We start from the raw sequence: 21304 nt of genomic DNA on the forward strand, positions 1-21304 counted from the left end.
AGGCAGGAAGCCCCACAAGCTGAAGAGCAGGAGAAGGAAGTAGCCCAGGGGAAGGAAGGACTAGTTCAAATGGTTTGCCACTATCCCTAGGGCCCCTGGGCCAGAGTAGAGGGCAGGCCCGGGTCCCTCCCTCGTCACTACCCTTCTTTGGGTTACTAGTGGGACAGTAGATACCCCTAGTTCAGGGGCAGGAAACTGCACCCTGAACCTCCCCCCCCCACACACAAGAAGAGGAAGCGTAGGACCCATCATAATCATGCCGGCAATTTGCCACACGTGGTTTTAGAAGTGGGATCTCCACGCTGGGGACTTAAACCAGTGTTACCCAAAACCATCCCATCCCCAAGATGGACGACATGGTCAAGGCTGTAATATAAGCCACTGTGGCCCAGCAGGAGGCTACCCGAATCCAAGCAACCACCCAACAGGAGGCAACTCGGGTGCAGCAGGAGACTAATTGGCTGTTGATGAATTAGGCTGCCCAGGACCGAGGTCTGCTATAGGAGCTGGCAAACCAGATGAAGGCCCTTATGGAGTGGAACCACAATTGCCATGGAACCCGGACTTTAAGAGGCCAGCCCTGCCTACAGAAAATTACATGGGAGGATGACGTGGAGGCATACCTCCTGGCATTTGAGAGAACAGTCCTGTGGGAGGCCTGACCCCAAGATCAGTGGTCTGGTATCCTCGCCCTGTTCCTGTGTGGAGAGGCCCAGAAGGTCCACTATGATATGGCTGCAGAGACTGCGGAGGATTACCCCCAGCTGAAGGCAGAGATCCTGGCCAGATCCGGAGTAACAATGGTGTTGCGAGCCCAGAGGTTTCATGAATGGCAGTATACAGAGGACAAGACACCCCGATCTCAATTGTTTGACCTGATCCACCTGACCCGGAAATGGCTGCCCTGAGCTCTGAGAAAATGATGGAGCTCCTGGTATTGGACCGGTATATGAGGGGGCTACCACCAGGCCTTCGGGCTTGGATTGGCCAGAATGACCCCTCTACCTATGATGAGTTGGTCTCCCTCGTGAAAAGACAGCTGGCAGCCCATGAACTGTTCCAGACACCAGGGGGTGAGACACGGCAAACCAGGAAGCCAGCCCCAAACCCAAGGCCCCGGATTGTCGAGAACTACAGAAGAACCATAGCTGGGAGGAAAGACACTGAGGAATGGCCTGAGGCCAAGAAGGGACCTGGGGGTTTGGGACGAGAGGGCTGGGGGGGCCGACCAAATAGCCCCAGGTAGAGAGCGGCAACTGGGTTAAGGGGTTGGTGTTACGAATGTGGGGAATTGGGGCATATAGCAGCCCAATATCCCAACAGGGAAGAGCCTATGCAGTGCAATCTGGGGGATCCTGGGGAACAATGTGGCCGAATCGGCCTGGTAGGGGTCGCAATGACCTCACATGGGTATACAAGGTCAGTAAAAATGAATGGTATTGTGACCACAGCATTAGTAGATTCTGGGGGTGCTGGCACACTGGTCTTGGGGAAGTTGGTGGGGCAAGACCAACTAACCCGGGCCAAAACCATGGGAGTAACATGCGTTCATGGCACCGTAAATTTCTACCCCACAATCCCAGTATGGATTGAGATCCAGGGAAACACTACCAGGGTAACTGCAGGGGAGGTCTCTAGGCTCCTCTACCTGGTCTTAATTGGTAGGGACTTCCCTGGGTTTGAGAACTTACTCCCCACAATAGAGCCAGGGGAGGGTAGCAAGCCCCAGGCTGAGACAGAGGCACCCCAATTTTTGCCAAATTTGCCCCAGAGCTATTTTCATCCCCCAGGAAACCCCGAAAGTATAGGTGGGAAAAAGGGCAGATAAAAGGCTAGGGATCAGGATTCTAGCAGAGAACCAGAAAGCTTCCCTTGTTGGTAAGCGAACCCATTCAGGAGGCCAGGAGACAATTCAGGCCAATGAGGACTCAGATGCAGTTCCTAGCCCAAGTAGGGGCAACCCAAGGGGCGGAGTAGAAATAGGTCCTTTGGAGTTAGGTCAGAGTGGTACTGCTCATGAGAATTTCGGGCAGGATCAAGCCAACAACCCACTATATGCAAATGTGACGGAGGAGATAGTGGAAGTAAATGGCGTACCCGTGGAAGGAAAGACCAAAGGCCCAAGGCTGTATTATGTGATCAAACGTGATCTGTTGTACCGAATAGTGCAAATACGAGGGGAAGAAGTAGAGCAGCTCTTAGTCCCATGGAAACACACAAGGGCAGTACTAGAGTTAGCTCACAGTCATTTATTTGGGGGACATCTAGGAGTAGACAAAACACTGGATAGAGTCCTAAGAAGATTTTATTGGCTAGGAATATGCGCGGCGGTCCGACGCTATTGTACCTCCTGCCCAGAATGCCAGTTGCATAGCCCCGACCTCAATTGCGGGCTCCATTAGTACCTTTGCCTATTATTGAGAAGTCCCTTTCGAAAGGATAGCCATGGACCTAGTGGGCCAGCTGGAAAGATCAGCACGGGGCCACCGAAATGTATTAGTCATCCTTGACTATGCCACGCCAGAAGCCATTCCTTTAAGAAACCCCACATCCAAGGCAATAGCAAAAGAACTACTCCAGGTTTTTGCTAGTGTGTGCATCCCTAAGGAGATCCTGACTGACCAAGGAACCCCTTTCATGTCAAAATTAATGAAGGACTTATGTACCGTGCGCCGCATCCATGCCATACGGACCTCAGTCTACCATCCTCAAACAGATGGCCTGGTCGAGTGGTTTAACCGCACCCTTAAAGGTATGATCCGGAAGTTGGTAGCACAGGATGGAAAAGACTGGGATACCCTTCTATCATATCTAATGTTTGCTATATGGGAATTCCCCGAGGCATCCACTGGTTTTTCTCCCTTTGAGTTACTATATGGACGCCACCCATGCGGAATATTAGATATTGCTAAGGAGGACTGGGAAGAACAACCCAACCCAGCAAAGAATGTCATTGAGCATGTGACACAGATGAGAGCGCAAATAGCTCGAGTAACCCCTATAGTACGAGAACATTTGGAAAAAGCACAAGAGACCCAGTGGACATATTACAACTGCCGTGTGAAAGTACGGAAATTTCAGCTGGGAGAACAGGTGATGGTGCTCGTGCCAACAGCGGAAAGCAAACTCCTAGCCAGCTAGCATGGGCTGTATGAGATAGTGGAAGCCGTTGGGGAAATGGACTATAAGGTCAGACAATCAGACCACCAAAGACCAGAGCAGATCTACCACACAATCTTACTGAAGCCCTGGTGTGACTGAAGACCTGGTCATTCAGAGAGCTCCACCTCAGACAGACGACCCACAGGGCAGGTGAGGATATCTCCCGAGTTAGCCCCAGAACAACGAACAGAGGTCATTGATATGATCCAACGGAACCAAGATGTGTTCTGTACACAGCCAGGCCATACGACACTGGTCCAACATCATATCGTCACCAGGCCTGGAATAAGGGTGACGATAAGACCGTACCAGATACCAGAAACTAAAAGAGAGGAAATTAGGATAAAAATGAAGAAGATGTTGGAACTTGGGGTTATTGAAGAATCCCACAGACAGTGGTCCAGCCCTATCGTCCTAGTACCCAAGCCTGACGGCACCCTGCGGTTTTGCAACGACTTCCGGAAGTTGAATGAAGTATCCCAATTCGATGCCTATCCGATACCATGCATTGACGAACTAGTTGATCAGTCACACAAGGCCTGATACCTAACCACTCCAGACCTGACCAAACTATATTGGCAAATTCCCCTGGCCGAGAATGCCAAAGGAAAAGACTGCCTTCTCTACACCCGATGGCCTGTTCCAATACACTGTCCTCCCTTTTGGACTCCAAGGGGCCCCTGCAACATTCCAACAACTTATGGACAAATTGCTGCGACCCCATGCCAGGTATGCCGCTGCCTATTTAAATGATATAGTCATCCATAGCTGTGACTGGGAAAGACACCTAGGGAAAGTAGAACTGGTACTAAATGCCCTGCAGAAGGCCGGCCTCACTGCCAACCCTCTCAAGTGAGTGATAGGACTAACTGAGGCCAGATACCTCGGGTATGTAGTAGGGAGAGGCTTGGTAAAACCCTAATGGAACAAAGTGGAGGCAATACAAGACTGGCCTTGGCCAGTCCATAAAAAGCAGGTCAGAGCATTTCTCGGGTTAGTAGGGTACTATCGGAGATTCATCCCTCATTTTGCCACAAGAGCAGGGCCATTGACAGACCTGATAAAGTCTCGGGGCCCCAAGATAGTAAAGTGGTCTGATACAGCCGAAGGAGCATTTGCAGATTTAAGGACAGCCCTTTGCTGCCATCCAGTACTCATAGCCAGTAGTGAGCTGGAGCCGGTTTGTACCGGTTCACTAGAACCGGTTGTTAAATTTAGAAGCCCTTTTAGAACCAGTTGTTCTGGGAGGGACAACCGGTTCTAAAAGAGCTTCTAAATTTAACCGGCCAAAAATAACGCCTTAGGCGCCAACTCCACGGATGCTCCAGCCCTGGAGCACCCAAAGGGAAAATTTGGTAGATGCAGAGCACCCACCGGCAGCTCCCCGCCCCACCCACGGCTCACCTCCACTCCACCTCCGCCTCCTCCCCTGAACGCGCTGCCCCGTTCTGCTTCTCCGCCCCCACCCCAGGCTTCCCATGAATCAGCTGTTCACGCGGGAAGCCGGGGCAGGCTGAGAACACCCTGGAGCACCCAGGGAATCGGCGCCTAAGGCGCCACTTTTGATGTGATCAGTGGGGGGAGCAGCCGCTCCCCCTGCTCCCCCCATAGCTATGCTCCCCCACCCCTAGGAGGGACCTGCCAGATGCTTCCTGGGAGCACCACCGGGACATCCCATCTCGCCCCCCGGCAGGTGCCTCTGGCTCCTAGGGGTGGGGTGGTCACCCACTACGGTGGCCCACGAGACCCTCCTGCCCAGTTCTGGGGGCAGTCAGGGGACAGGGTGGATGGGGCAGGGGTCCTGTGGGGGGCGTCAAGGAACGTGGGGGGGTTGGATGGGGCAGGAGTCCCAGGGGGCGGGGGTGGGCAACGACCCCCTCGTGGGGTGAGGAGGGAACCCGTTGCGAAGATTTTGGCAGCTCATCACTGCTCATAGCCCCAGACTTCAAGAAAGAATTTGTCCTACAAACAGGTGCCCTGAGCCCCTTCCTGCAGACTGCACCCCCTCCCACGCCCCGCACTTCCTCCCGCACCCCAAACCCCTGCCTCAGCCCTACATTCATGGCCCTGCATGCAATTTCCCCACCAAAATGTGACCCTCAGGCCAGAAAGTTTGCCCACCCCTGGTGTAGATCATAATTATTTAGGGTTATTTATTCCCCTCTGTTAGGAATGTTTTCCTGTAGGACTTGGGTCTACTGTGCTTTGACAGATTATCAGGGAGGCCATTGGGAGACAGGGTAATGAATGCAAGTGTCTATTTGCAAAGCTTGTGAGGAAGAAGAGTTGTAACAGAAAAATATTTCGATGAGGGCAGAAGTCAATGTTTTATGGACAGGACTAAAGTTTTGGTGGAGCAGAACTCCATTTGTTCTTCGTCTATGAATACATTTCCCCCATGTTATTAAATACTGTAGCATGAAATCTATCTAACAAAATTATATTTCTTTTGTTTTTTCTCCCCGCCCCCGACCTTTCTAGACTCTATAGATGGGAAGCATGCTCGAAGGACTCAGTCCAGTAGCCCTTTGGGGGAGTTATTTGACCATGGGCTAGATAGCTGGGCTACCTCCCTCTTCATCCTCTCTTATTTTTCTATCTGCTCACATGATAATGGAAAGACTGGGATTTCTGTACACGCAATGTATATATCTTTAAGCATTGTCTTGCTTAACTGTATGTTTTCACATTGGGAAAAATATAACACAGGAGTTCTCTTTCTTCCTTGGGGATATGATCTAAGCCAAGTGGTAAGTATTTATGATTCTTGTTTTTAAAACTATGTTACTGTTAAGTATGAAAGAAAAGAGAAAAATATTGCTCAGGGCAAATGAACTTGGCCAAGAAATTGAACAAGAAATAGCATAATCCTAGAAGTACTGCAGAAATATTTGTGCATTTGAAGGGAAGGGGCATGCTCAAACAAATCATCAGTGTTATAGTTTCATTAGCTTATCAGAAAAATATGCCTGCAGCAAGTATAAAAATCAGATGACATAAATGAGAGTGTAATTTAGATAGATTTGATTTGTGACATTTAGATAACATTAGTCTTAGTGAAATGGTAAGCATAGCAGTTACTTCACCAGCACAGACTCTGATGCACTGTATGAATTAACACATATGGCATTTATTAAAATGCCATAATCATTACTCTAAGCCCCCCAGTGCCCTCACTTCCACTGTTCCATCAAACCTTACATAAAATGCAGGGATATAAATGACAGTATTTGCACAATGGTCATATGGTGTTCCCAAGTGATTTTACCCATGCAAAAGTTCAAAGTCAAGTACCTTTCCTTAGAATTCATCCTCCTGGATTGATTTCCCCAGTCTCAGTTATCTTCTTCTGGTGGCTTACTAACCAGCCTCCAGGTGGAGCTCTTTCAGAAACCAGATCCTAGGTAGGATCTTGATGACCATTTGTACTGCGATCACACTTTAGGACTTCCCATAAAGGTTCATTCTGCATGGCAGGTACAGCTGGGTGAAGACAATCAATTATTAAAGCTCAAATTATTAATACGAATACTCACAGAGAGCTGTTCATCATGGATCCAGTGCTGAAATTCAAAGAGAGCTATCCCCTATTCATGAGGCGCTATTAGGGAGGAAAGCCCAGGACTGGGAACCAGCTGATATGGGTGGTACTTCTGGCTCTGCTAACAACTTCCCATGTGACCTTGGGGAAGTTACCGCTCTATGCCTCAGTTTTCCCATCTGTAAAATAAAGATAAAACTTCCTTATCTCATGGTTGTGCTGTGAGGCTTAATTCAATGGTGCTTGTGAAGAGCTTTGATGAACTCAGGTGGAAGGCACTAACAAAATGCAGACTACTCTTATTTCCATTTTCTATCGACTTAGTTCACAAACCACTGTATTTGTTTTTATACCTCATTTCTAGTAACTTCTGTAACGACACACTCACAGTCAGAGCGGTAAGCAAATAAACTTAAATATCTGTTAATTACATGAAGAGGTAGAGAGAATATTAAGGCAAGCACTATATATAGGGCCCAGATCCACAAAGGTACTTAGGCATTCTAACACTGAGTGTTGTGGTACCTAACTTTTGACCATCGAGAAAAATTACAGGAGCAACACTGTGATCGACAAAGCCTAGGCATCTAGACAATGAATGGGGGAAGAGAGGCTCCTTACAGTATGATCCACAAAGCCAGCATGCTGGCGGGGGAGCTGTCTGAGCTAGCCAATGGGAGACGCTGACAAGTAAAGGGGGGAGGGATAGCTCAGTGGTTTGAGCATTGGCCTGCTAAACCTAGGGTTGTGAGTTCAGTCCATGAGGGGGCCATGTAGGGATTTGGGGCAAAAATTAGGGATTGGTCCTGATTTGAGCAGGGGATTGGACTAGATGATCTCCTGAGGTCCCTTCCAACCCTGATATTCTATGAAAGGTGTGTGGTAAGCTTTGCCCTTCTTATGGAGATAGGCATCTAAGTCTGGGCTGCAGGAAGGCACCTGTCTTTGCATGTGAGCCACAAACTAGGGGAGATAGGTGTTCGGCTGACTAAATTGTGTGCAGGGCCTGAAACAACAGAAAAGAGGAGGAAGAGGACCTCCCTTATAACCTTTAGCCCTGTGGACGGGGTACTCACCATTTGAACAGGGATCAGCCACCTCTCAGGTGAGTGCCTTAACCACTAGGCTAGAGAATCATTCTGACTCTGTCACTGGCCCAGTTAATACTTAATTATTCAATTAAAGGGGAACAACTTCAATAGGAGAGACTGATGGAGCCTCATATCAGACTACGCCATAGCCCAATGGTTAGGACACTCCCCTGAGAGATGGCTAATTCCTGTTCAACTCCCTTCTCTCCCTCAGGAGGAAGGGGGACTTGGACTAGGGGTCTCCCACATTCTGGGTGAGTAGCCTCTCCTCTCCCACCACAGCCATTTTGTGTGAACTCTCCTGTGGGTCGCTATCCCATAGGCTGCCTCTCAGCACGTTCAGAGGCAAAACCACGGGCAACGAGTAAGTTTAGGTGCCTACAGGGTTAGGCAGCAGCTGAGCAGAGCTTTGTGGATCATAGTTATGTCCAAAAACAGGACCCAAGTATCTTTGTGGCTCACACCCAAGGTGTCCTTACTCCAGCAACTAGTGCTTGGCATTGAAGTAACGCTCATTATGCACTGACTGAAGCTAGAGAAGGGGGAGTCTGATCCACAGGGCCATCCTTACCCATACACAAAGTACTCAGCTGCGTAGGGCACCAGGAAATTTGGGGCACCAAATTTCCTGGTGTCCTGAGCAGCTGCGTGCTGCTCCAGCTCTTCCCCAGGGCCCCTGCCCCTGCTCCACCCCTTCCCCGCCCCAGCCCTGCCTCTTTCTGGCCCCGCCCCCACTCCCCTGAGCTCTGCAGGATGGCTGAGGTGCTGCACTCACTGGCGGCAGGAAGTGCAGTGACCAGCCCCAGCTGTGCCGCTGGTGAGTGTTGGGAGGCGGTTCCCCCTGCCCTGCAAGCCAGCCCCGCCCCCCCACAGAGGCCTGGGGCCAGCCCCCCCGCAGAGGCTTGGGTGCCCCCATGGGGGGAGGCAGCATAGAGCCCCAGAATAGCTAGAGACAGCCCTGCTGATCCAGTTCCTGTTATTGGCTCTGCCACTAATTCACTGGGTTAAATTTAGTTAAGTTATTTAAGGCCCAATTCTGCCATCATACTCCCTACAATACTTTAGTAGTACCTTATTGTACTAAACCCCATTGTAGTAGAAGCCATTTCTCACAGATTAAGGTGGTACACAAGGCAAATAAGGGTAGTAGAACCAGGCTCTTCATCTCTTTATGCTTCAATTTTCCCATGTGTAAAATGGAGGCAATACTTATCCATATTTGTAAATCACTTTGGAACCTTAGATGAAAGGTTCTGTTTAAAGCATGCACATCATTATTACCTCCAGCAGCACAGAAGAAGAGGACTCTAACTTCATTCAGTGACAGAGTTACACTATTACACCACTTCAAGCACTGAGATGAGCCAGTCCCCCTTACCAACGTGCCTCCTTTTTAAATAGGGTTGCAAAGCCTCCAGGATTGTCCTAGAGTCCCCAGAAATTAAAGATTAATCTTTAATTAAAGTTTATGTCATATGATGAAACCTCCAGGAATACGTCCAACCAAAACTGGCGACCCTATTTTTAAATTGATGGTAGCCAGTCACTCAGGGCCACGTTTTCAGCATAGTGTGCAGGAAGTACAGCATATTATATGATAGCAGCAGTTGTGTAAGCTCAATGAAAACTTAACCCTCATTGTGCAGTTCACAGAATGATGATGATGACTCAGCTTCATTCTGTGAAGCAGCGGACTACCCTCTGTACTTGCCTCTATCTTAACTGGAAAAGAAAATAGCTGTGGTTCATCATGAAAATGTCATGAGACAGAGAAATTCTTGTAAGTTATGCAGATCACTTTTATTTGCCACTGCAGGACTCATCAGAATTAGTAATGTAATTACAGTGCTTTCGTTGTAATTGGTGTTTCGATTGGCTTTGCTTAGAGCTAGCCATTCAAAGGAGGCCATGATACATAAACTTGAAAATTAGATGTAAAATTTCTGAAGGATAGGTGATCAAATACATCTACATTTATAGAATCATAGAAATGTAGGACTGGAAGGGATCTTGAGAAGTCATCAAGTCCAGCCCCCTACTCTGAGGCATGATCAAGTAAATCTAGACCGTTCCTAACAGCTTCTTTCCAACCTGTTCATAAAAACCTCAAACAATGGGGATTTCACAGCCTTCCTTGGATGCCTATTACAGGCCTTATAGTTAGAAAGTGTTTCCTAATATCTAACCCTAAATCTCCCTTGCTGTAGATTAAGTCCATTAGTTCTTGTGCTACCTTCAGTGGACATGGAGACCAACTGATCAAGTCCTTAATTTTTTTGTTAATTAAAACCATCCAATATCAAGAAGGGTGCTGCCTTAATGGTGTTTGTTTCTCCAGTAAACACAAGCTCTTAGTCTTATGCAGAGTCAAAAAGGCAGCCAGAAGAGGAGCCTCTTTACATTACACTGGTGCATGACAGTTTTGGTCCCAGTGCACAAGGATTCATGTAAACAGTATTAGAAACCCCATAAGGAGTGAGGTGAAGGAAGGGCCGTGGTTAGAGCCGGTTTAAAAATGCCAGTTACTTTTCACAGGAAATTTCTATAGATTTAAAAATTTCCATTTATTTGTAATTTCTTGTGGAAAAAACACTAGAGATGTTTGATTAAAAAAAGTTTTTTAAAAAAAGCTATTAAAAATTGTTGAAAAATGTTACTGAAAAGTTAACTTTTTAAAAGATGCCGCCCCATCAATTTATACTGAAAAACTTATTGGTTTCCGGTTTTTGGATGACAAAATGGGAAATTTTGATCAAAATAAGTTACACATTCTGTCAAAAAATTATAATTGAAAAAGAGATTATGAAAAAATTTGGACTAGCTCTAACCATGACCCTGCTGTGGCTCTAAGCCAGCTCCAACAGCTAGTGTGAAGTGGCAGCAAAGAATTTATTGCTTCTTATTGACAGGTGTAGCACTGCTACTGTGTGCAGTCCCAGAGACTTTATGCTTATCTGAAGCACTATGGGAAATTTTCTTTAATAGAATGGTAGGTTAAGTCGCACCAGATAAATTACAAATGTTGGTAATAACTGGAGTGATTTAGGTGGATAGGCTGTGTCCCTACTTCTTACTCACTACTGCCAATTGAAGAGAGGAAACAAAGCTAAAAATAAAAGGAAGAAAATAAACATCAGTTGTGAGAGGGAGCCTCTCAGTCTGAGCAGTGGACCACCAGAAAAGCCCAGATAGCATGTATTCACTGAAAAGATGGTAGTGGCATTACTATTCCAACGTTAAGAGTTGTACTTGGATAGCTATTTCAGATAAAAAGAAAATCACACTCCTAACCCAAATAGTTATACCAGTTAAAAAACAAAAACAAACAAACCACCTGCTTATAGACTGGGCTCTACTGAACCAGTGTGTGACCAGTCACAATCAATTTACACAGCTTGAAATTAATCTAAGTGAATATCATGTTTTCAAATTCATGTGAACAGCAAGAATATTTTTATGTGCAATTGCATGGAAAGCTTTGACATTTTGTAGAATGGCTTCAAAAGAAAACCTGTAAGCAGTCAAATTTTGTTGGAAAGTCATTTTCTCCAAATATTTTTCTCACCTCTACTAAGTATTAAAATAGAATTAATGTTAAGGGTTGATTTACTATATTGAGAGGCACACCCCAGCAGGGTCCTGTACAGCCTCTATTCTGCAAACTGTATGTTTGTCTAGATGGAGAGCTCATGCACGGCAAGCTGGGGTGTAAATTTATAGTGCCCCAGGCTGATGCACACTAACTGACGGTGTGGACTCCACTACTGTGCACTAACAGTTTCCTAGTGCGCTTTCAAAGAATCATAGGGTTAGAAGGGACCACAAGCATCATCTAGTAGTAGTAGTAGTCTAACCCCCTGCCAGATGCAGGATTTGTTATCTAAACCATCCAAGACAGATGGCTGTCCAGCCTCTTTTTGAAAACTTCTAATGAAGGTACTTTCACAACCTCCCTAGGCAGTCTGTTCCATTGTCCTACTGTTCTTACAGTTAGGAAGTTTTTCCTGAGACTTAATCTAAATCGGCTGTGCTGTAGTTTGAACCCATTGCCTCTTGTTCCGCCCTCTATCACAAGAGAGAACAACTTTTCTCCATCTTTTTTATGACAGCCTTTCAAATATTTGAAAACCTCTGTTATGTCCCCTCTTAATCTCCTCTTTTCCAAACGAAACATACCCAGTTCCTTCAGCCTTTGCCCGTATAGCTTGCATTCCATCCCTTTGATCGTCTTTGTTGCTCACCTCTGGATCCTTTCCAGTTTCTCCACATCCTTTCTATACATTGGTGACAAAATTAGACATAGTACTCCAGCTGAGGCCTAACCAGTGCTGAGTAGAGCGGTACTATCACATCCCGTGACTTGCATGTTGTGCCTGTGTTAAGGTAATCTAAAATTGCATTTGCTTTTATTGCAACAGCATCACATTGCTACTCATGTTGAGGTGGTGATTCACCACAACTCCCAGATCCTTTTCAGCAGTGCTGCTGCCAAGCCAGTTATCACCCATTCTGTATTTGCACATTTGGTTTTTCTTCCCTAAGTGTAACACCTTATATTTGTCTTCGTTGAATTTCATTTTCTTGTCTATAGCCCAGTTCTCCTATTTATCAAGATCCCTCTGAATTTTAGCTGTATCCTCCAAAGTGTTGACAACCCCACCTAGCTTTGTATCATCTGCAAATTTGATCAGTACGCTCTCTATTCCTACATCCAAGTCATTAATAAAGATGTCGAAAAACACTGAACCCATAACAGATCCCTGTGGAACCCCACTTGAGAGTTCCCACCAGTCTGATATAATTCCATTGATGGTCACTCTTTGTGGTTGTTTAACCAATTATGTATCCACTTAATGGTAGTTCCGCAAAGCCCACAGTTTTCCAGCTTAGTTATCAGAATGCCATGTAGGACTGTTTCAAAAGCCTTGCTGAAGTCCAGGTATATTATGTCCACCACATTCCCCCTATCCATCAAACCAGATACCCTGTGAAAGAAGGAAATCAAGCTGGTTCAGCATGATTTGTTCTTAGTAAATCCATGCTGTCCGCTTGTGATTTACCCCTTCATCCTCCAGGTAGTCACAAACTGAATGTTTTATACATTGCTCTAATAGCTTCCCAGGCATCAAGGTCAGGCTGATTGGTCTGTAGTTCCTCAGCTCCTCCTTTCCCCCATTTTAAAAGATGTTACTCCTTCTCCAGTCTTCTAGGACCTCGCCTGTCATCCATGGGTTTGCAAATATTATTGCCAGTGGCTCCGAGAGTTCTTCAGCTAATTTTTCTGCAGCCTGGGTGAATAGCATCAGGCCCCGCTGACTTGAATTCATTCAAATTAATCAGAAGATTGCTGATGTGTTCTTTAGTTATCCCAATCTGCATCCCTTCCTCTTTATTGTCTATGGTAACTTCGCTAGTCGTCCGGTCATGTTATTTTTTGTGTGAAGACTGAAGAAAAGTAGGCATTGTGCAGCTCTGCCTTCGTATCATCTTCTGTTACTGGCTCACCGTCTCCATTGAGCAGTGGACCCACACTATCCTTGATCTTTCTATTTGGTCTGAGATGTTTGAAGAACCCCTTCTTGTTGTCTTTAACATTTCTTGCCAGCTGTAACTCATTCTTTGCCTTGGCTTTCCTGATTTTGTCCCTACATCCTCACGCTATTCCCATGTATACTTCCTTGGTGACATGCCTCTCCTTCCATTTCCTGTATATATCCCTTTTGGTTTTTAGGTAGCTCTTCTGATCTTTCCCTTGCATCAGAGTAGCTTAATGTTGATCCTCTAGTATTACATCTTTTTAGGAACTGCCAGCCCCCCTCAACTCCTTTTCTTCCTATTTGGCTTTTCCATGGGACTTTGCCTACTATTGGTTGGTTGAATCCACCTTTCTGAAGTCTAGGTTCCTTGTTTTGCTGTTCTTATGTCCTCCTTTCCATAGGATCAGATCATGATCACTTCCTCCCAAGTTCCCAACCACCTTCACATTCTCAGTTAATTTATCCCTGTTGTGTTACCTGCACATTCTAGGGCACACACCTTTACCCATTTCATAGGGCTGAAGGCATAACACAGTTAATTTAGGCACCCTCCACCCTTTCCCAGATCCTAGGGCTCTGGGTGAAAGGTACACACCCTTACCCCATTCGTAGGGCTCAGGGCCACCCAGACCCAATTCTGAGGGCTCAGGTCGTAATCTGATTCATTTAAATACCCCCCTTACTCAGTTCCTAGGGCCCAGGGCATACTCTTCTGCGGGGCCTTTTATCAGTGAAAGAGCCTTACACAGTAATATCCTTAACTTCTATTTATTAACAGTTACCAAACCAGAATGCACACACTAAGCATACAGTGCTCACCACTCCTAATAAGGCAGACAAACTTTTCCTGATGGCCAGTCAGGATCAGGTCATCCGGGGACTCCAGTTTCTGCATAATATAGTTGGCAGGGTGTTGAGGTCTGGCAGCTCTGATCTTGGGGCTGTATCCTGGGAATTAGGTTCCAAAGAACTTCCTTTTGGACCCAAGTTTATATAGTGAAACTTGAGTCCTTCTTAGCTGTACCTTAACCAATCATTTTACTAAAGTATTACAAAATAATTTTGACCAATCCTAACATATTGCGAAACAATTCTTTACCCAATCATACCCTACCATCTTAGTTGACTTAAATCTTGCAAAATTAGTTATGCAACAGACAGTAATAATCAAAGAACCAAAGAGAGACCATACAGATAAAAAATAGAGAAGTAGGGACCATAAAGGAAAAACAATAAAGAAGTAGAGATTTCACACCCACAACGGTTGATAAGTGATTCCTTGCCAAACAGAATGCTACCAAAGAAAGTTTTCTTTAAACATCGTAAGCTCTGTTTCTTTATCTGGTGGTGGGTTGGTTCTATTAATATAGAAGCGCCTTCTTAACAGCCTGATATGTAATTGTTTTAATGTAATTGAGATGGAATGTGAGGATGTGACTTTCTGCTTCTTGGCTCATGGCTGCCGGTGTCCTAATGTGGCTGCAGAAAAAGGCCTCAGACCTTACAGTTGGTCAAGACCAGATCAAAAATGGATGACTCCTTAGTTGTTTCCTCAACTTTGTGAATCAGAAAGTTGCCCCCTACACATGCTAAGAATTTGCAGGACGTATTATGTTTTGCTGTAATTGTCTTCCAACAGATATCAGAGAAGTTAAAATCCCCCATTAAAACAAGCTCATGTGTGTTAGCTAACCTTGTTATCTGCTTGTAGAATGACTCATCCACTTCCTGTTCCTGATTTGGTGGTCTATAATAGACCCCCACGCTAACATCGCTACAGTTCTTTCTCTTTTTTATCCGCATCTAGAGGCTCTCAGTAGGTCTGCCACTCACTTCCTCTTGGGCCTTGGACCAAGTGTACACATTCTTGACGTCCAGCGCAACGCCTCCTCCTTTTTTTCCCATACCTATCCTTTCGGAACAGTTTCCATGCTGGTACCTCACTGCTGGTACTCCAATCATGAGAGTTGTCCCACTAAGTCTCTGCAATACCAGTTCAGTCATTTTCTTCATATACCATGACTTCCAGTTCACCCTGCTTGTTCCCACTCATTGCATTTGTATATAGCATTGAAGATATTTTTGCAGACTGCCCTATTGCTTTTCTTCTGGCCTTTTTAATGCAGTTGTGTTTTCTAGTCCCTTCTCCAGAAATTAGCCTCTTCCCCTTGTCTTCATTAGTTGAACCTAGATGTGCATTGGCTGGATTTTTGTCACCATCCCTCATAGGACCTAGTTTAAACTCTCCTTATCAGATTAGCCAGACTATGTCCAAAGATGCTCTTCCCAGTATTTGATTGATGGAGCCCATGCCAGCACAGTAATCCCCTTTCCTGGAACATGAGCTTCCTGTGTTGCCACAAATTTACTTCCATGATTTAGTGGTCCTTGCCCAGACCTTCTCCTTCAACAAGGAGGATGGATGAGACACCACTTGAACCCCAAACTCTTTTAACTTTCTTCCCAGTAACATGTAGTCTACAGTGATCCACTCAAGGTCGTTCTTGGCAGTATCGTAGGTGTCCAGATGGATAAGTAGGAAGGGGTAGGCATTCTTCCTAGTACCTGTGCAGAGAGCCTGAAAGCAGTTGCTTACTTCTATCTGTGTTGGGGGTATATTGGTTCTCCTCCTTGTTCTTCAAGAGGACACATACTGCCAACTTCCTTCCTTTTTCTTCAGTTCCCCCCTGCACTGCCCTCTCTGATTCTTCAGCAGGCTGTGCCTGAAGTAACAAATCCTGACTTCTAGCCAAAAAGTCTTCATTTTCTCTGGTGCAACACAAGGTCAATACATGGGTCTCTCTCTAGTCCTTTAACCTTTCCTTCCAGTATAGAGACCAGCTTTTATTTCATACAGACAAAGTCGCTTCTATCCTCCGGGAGAAAGACAACCATGATTTGATCTACTCCCGATGGGAAATTTACACCCCAGCTTTTTGTGCACCAACTCTCCATCTAAACAAGACTTAGGCACATATTTAACTTTACATACCATGAGTAGATCTATCAAAGTTAACAGAGTTACTCCCAATGCATAAGGTTAAGCACATATGTAAGTCTTTGCAGGATCAGGACATAGGTGTGGAAGGCCCATTAGAATCAGTGGAATTCTGCTGCACTGACTCTTACGCTCTGTTAGATTAATTAATCAAGGAGCCCGTCAGCAGAATTATAATTAAGTGGTTTTTCTGTGAAACTCCTTTTTTCGTTTGTTTTCGCTATTACTGAATATCTGCTCAAATCTAAATGCATAGCAAGCTTCTTTAAGAATTAATTTTTTTTACATATTACTTAACTGCCTGTCACCAGTTCTCTACCTGTTTCTATATGTATCAATTTATTGCACATAATGTCATGTTAAAATTAAAAAAAAAAAAGTCTGAAAAAATTCACATCAGGCTAAGTTTTGCACCTGTTCAAATCAGACCCAGAAGATTGCTCAGCTGTTTACTTTTATTTTCTAGAGTGACATTTATGTAATGTTTATTTTGGGGGCAGAAAACAAATCTTCCTTTGTAAATGATTTTTTATTTGTTCATATTCTCTAGAGGTTCATGTATTAAGCAAAAAGAAAAGGAGTACTTGTGGCACCTTAGAGACTAACAAATTTATTAGAGGATAAGCTTTCGTGAGCTACAGCTCACTTCATCGGATGCATTCAGTGGAAAATACAGTTGGGAGATTTATATACACAGAGAACATGAAACAATGGGTGTTACCATACACACTATAAGGAGAGTGATCAGGTAAGGTGAGCGGTTGTGGGGGTGCCGGGGAAACCTTTCGTAGTGATAATCAAGGTGGGCCATTTCCAGCAGTTGACAAGAATGTGTGAGGAATGGGGGGAGGGGGGAATAAACATGGGGAAATAGTTTTACTTTGTGTAATGACACATCCACTCCCAGTCTTTATTCAAGCCTAAGTTAATTGTATCCCGTTTGCAAATTAATTCCAATTCAGCAGTCTCTCATTGGAGTCTGTTTTTGAAGTTTTTTGTTGAAGAATTGTCACTTTTAGGTCTGTAATGGAGTCCTTGAGGAATTCTACCATGATTTCAACAATTTCCATCCCGATGTAAGCAGAGTCAGGATGAGCTCCACCCTGACATCTGGTGGTGAGGTGTGGCAAGTTGTGGAAAAGAACTTCAGGGGCTGATCTCATTTGCATATGCACACCCATGCCACCTAGAATGAGGCCATAGCTGCCCAAATGGTCACTTTGGCTGCTGTGGGATCCCCAGTGTCTCTGTTATTGGGGCAGGAAGAATAAATTGTTATTACCCTGATTATGGGAATCAAGGACAGTGGAACTGTACTTGGCCTTTTGTTATGATGGAGGGACTCGCCATCAACTAAGTAGCACTCGCTAGGCAAGGGACATAGAATCATAGAATCATAGAATATCAGGGTTGGAAGGGACCCCAGAAGGTCATCTAGTCCAACCCCCTGCTCAAAGCAGGACCAATTCCCAGTTAAAACATGGGTTCCAAAACTCTGTGAATTAAGAGAGGCTGGGGACAGGTATTAATACTTGGTGGTATGGGCCCCCTGGTGAGGGCCTTACATGTTAATTGCACTTCCACCTCTCTCCACTGTGGAATATCAGAGCTAATTTTGATTCCCTTAGGAGTCTAGTTACAGGCTGCTGAGCTGAATTCACTTTGGGCCAATGGTGCACCAGCACAGAGGCTCCCCTGCTGCAAACTGAAATCACAAAAGAGCTAAACTTACTAAGAGCTGAGTGTTGTGTTAAGTAGTGGGGGAGCCTGAAGATATATGGTGGAGCAGTTTGTGGGACAGTGAGCAGAGCGGCTTGTAGAGCAAAGCAGTTTGTTGGATGCCTAGAGCAGCTCATGGGGCGGCTGGCGGAGCGGAGCTCCATGGAGAGGTGGGGCCATCAACTTTGGACCACGTAAGGTGCCCCTTAACCCCCCCACCCCAAATCTCCACCTAGGTTGGGAAGTAAAACACTGCAGATGAACTTTTGAACTCTGGGGCAGAGACTTTTGGGACTTTGGGTGATTTTGGATTGCTGGACTCAAGAACCAAAGGGAAAGGACACGTCCCAATTTGCTTGGCGTGGGTTTTTTGCTCATGGATTGTGTTATGAATCCTGTTGGTGGTGTTTCCCCAACATAATGCCACATTGTTTCTCTCTGTTATTAAAAGGCTTTTTGCTACACTCAGACTATGTGCTTGCGAGAGGGGAACTATTGCCTCTTGGAGGCGCCCAGCGGGGGTGGTATATATTTGTCCCAGGTCACTGGGTGGGGGCTCGAGCCAGTTTTGCATTGTGTTATTGGAATGAAACCCCTAGATACTGAACCCGGCCCTTGTTGCTGCCAACTCTGACAGGCAGAAGGGTTACACCACCATCAACCTCAGCCTGGACCAGTCCACACAAGAGATCCACTTCCTGGACACTATGGTGGTAATAAGTGATGCTCACATAAGCACCACCCTATACCGGAAACCTACTGACCGTTATGCCTACCTACATGCCTCCAGCTTTCATCTAGATCACACCACACAATCCATTGTCTACAGCCAAACTCTGTGATACAACCGCATTTGCTCCAACCCCTCAGAAAGAGACAAAACACCTACAAGGTCTCGATCAAGCATTCTTACAACTATAATACCCACCTGCTGAAGTGAAGAAACTGTTTGACAGAGCCAGAAGAGTACCCAGAAATCACCTACTATAGGACAGGCCCAACAAAAAAAAAAAACAGAACACCACTAGCCATCACCTTCAGCCCCCAACTAAAACCTCTCCAACACATCATCAAGGATCTACAACCTATCCTGAAGGATGGCCATCACTCTCACAGATCTTGGGAGACAGGCCAGTCCTTGCTTCCAGACAATCCCCCCAACCTGAATCAAATACTCACCAGCAACCATACACTACACAACAAAAACACTAACCCAGGAACCTATCCTTGCAACAAAGCCCGTTGCCAACTGTGTCCACATATCTATTCAGGGGACACCATCATAGGGCCTAATCACATCAGCCACACTGTCAGAGTCTCAGTCACCTGCACATCTACCAATGTGATATATGCCATCATATCATCATTGTGCCAGCAATGCCCCTCTGACATGTACATTGGCCAAACTGGACAGTCTCTACGTAAAAGAATAAATGGACACAAATCAGACGTCAAGAATGATAACATTCAAAAACCAGTCGGAGAACACTTCAATCTCTTTGGTCACTCGATTACAGACCTAAAAGTGGCAATTCTTCAGCAAAAAACTTCAAAAACAGACTCCAACGAGAGACTGCTGAATTGGAATTAATTTGCAAACTGGATACAATTAACTTAGGCTTGAATATAGACTGGAAGTGGATGGGTCATTACACAAAGTAAAACTATTTCCCCTCCCCCCCCCCCCCCCGTTCCTCACACATTCTTGTTAACTGCTGGAAATGGCCCACCTTGATTATCACTACAAAAGGTTTCCCCCCCTCTCCAGAAGTTTAAAAAACATTCTTTTGTGCATCGTCTACAGCATCTGTAAAATAACAAACAATGCACTTGATCCTGTGAGTAGAGCTGATCGGGAATTTTTTGACTAGCCATGTTTTCTGTTGAAAAATGCTGATTTGTCAAAAACAAAAAAATCATTTGTGAAATGGATTAGGATTTGATGAATCGCCCAACTTGAAAAAAAAAATCACCTCATCTGATGTCAGTGTTCCCCACCCCGCCTCCCCAATCTAACTGGTCTCTAACTCCCTCCTCCCATTTCTCACACTGGTTCATGGTCTCAGTCTCCCCCCACCCCAAATCCCAGTCCCAGTCTCCTTGTCTACCTAGTACAGCCTCCCCTACCTCCTGGGTTCCAGTCTCCAGTAACAGTCACTGGTTTCTTCCTCCTACCCCCACCCTCCCACCAGTCTCAGTTTCACCAGATTCCTCGTCCCAGTTTACTTCTTCCCTTCTCTCCTAGTCCAGCTTTAGCCCACTCTGCATTCAGCTCTAGTGACTTCCTCCTTCATGCATGCTAACAGAGGGGTCACTGAGATCACAGGAGAGACAGGCTCCCTGCTTTCAGTTCCTGTGCCCGGCCCCATCCTGGTACAAAGCAGCTGAAAGTATCTGTTTCAAGGAAAGTCCAGCTTTGCCCCATAGTCCTTGCTGGAGCATCCTCAGTTGCTTTCTGGGAATGGTGCATGGGCAATAGAGTTGGTAAGAAATTTTTCTGATGGAACAGTTTTCTCTTGGAAAATGCTGATGCTTCAGAATTGAAACATTCTGGGGGAACGTCTCGATTTCAACAAATTTCTGACAGATGCCTGGCAGGTTTCCAACAGAAACCTTCCTGGTTTCCGGCCTGCCTCCCTCCCTAGCTCCTCAATAGCCTTCCTGTGGCAGCCTGTCAAATTTGGGCAGATTTACACCAAAATGGTAAAAGGCATATCCCTGGTACAAATGCCATCCTACTGTAAAATTTCAAGACCCTGCTACAAAGCATGGAGGTGCTAGAGCTTTTTAAAGAAAACACCACCAGAATTTTACATGGGCGCGTTAACGTATTTCCCCCTAGCCTCATTCTTAGTCACAACTACATCGTTTTGGTTGAAATTTTCCAGAATAATTCAGCCTGAGGCAGACACCCAGCATATAAAATTTCAGCCTGAACTGTTAAAGGTTGGCAACTAAGAACAGAGTCTTATAATGAGACATATTAGGCAACCTTAATAATAGGCGGCACTACCAGTCCTGCCTACGGTATCCTGACTGGAGGCTTTTTGATTCTTCTGCATTCAATACTGTATGTCCACTGTACGCCCTTAAAATGACAGGAAACACTAGTCAGCTCTGGGCCTTCAAATGCTAATAAGCAGTGATGTGAAGATTATTATGATACAATGACTACAATGTGAAATAAAATAGAGCTACCGCAACAAGAATGTTTTTAACGATGCCACCAAATTAACTTTAATCAGAATATCCAAAT

The 21304-nt window shown here is 45.4% G+C and overlaps 1 pseudogene; it reads left to right on the plus strand.

Annotated features, from left to right (window-relative positions):
* LOC140906113 (ethanolaminephosphotransferase 1-like) overlaps positions 1-21304 on the plus strand; it is a 58777-nt pseudogene that overhangs the window by 9232 nt on the left and 28241 nt on the right.

This window comes from Lepidochelys kempii, chromosome 2 (assembly GCF_965140285.1).
Source record: "Lepidochelys kempii isolate rLepKem1 chromosome 2, rLepKem1.hap1, whole genome shotgun sequence".
Taxonomy (NCBI): Eukaryota; Metazoa; Chordata; order Testudines; family Cheloniidae; genus Lepidochelys; species Lepidochelys kempii.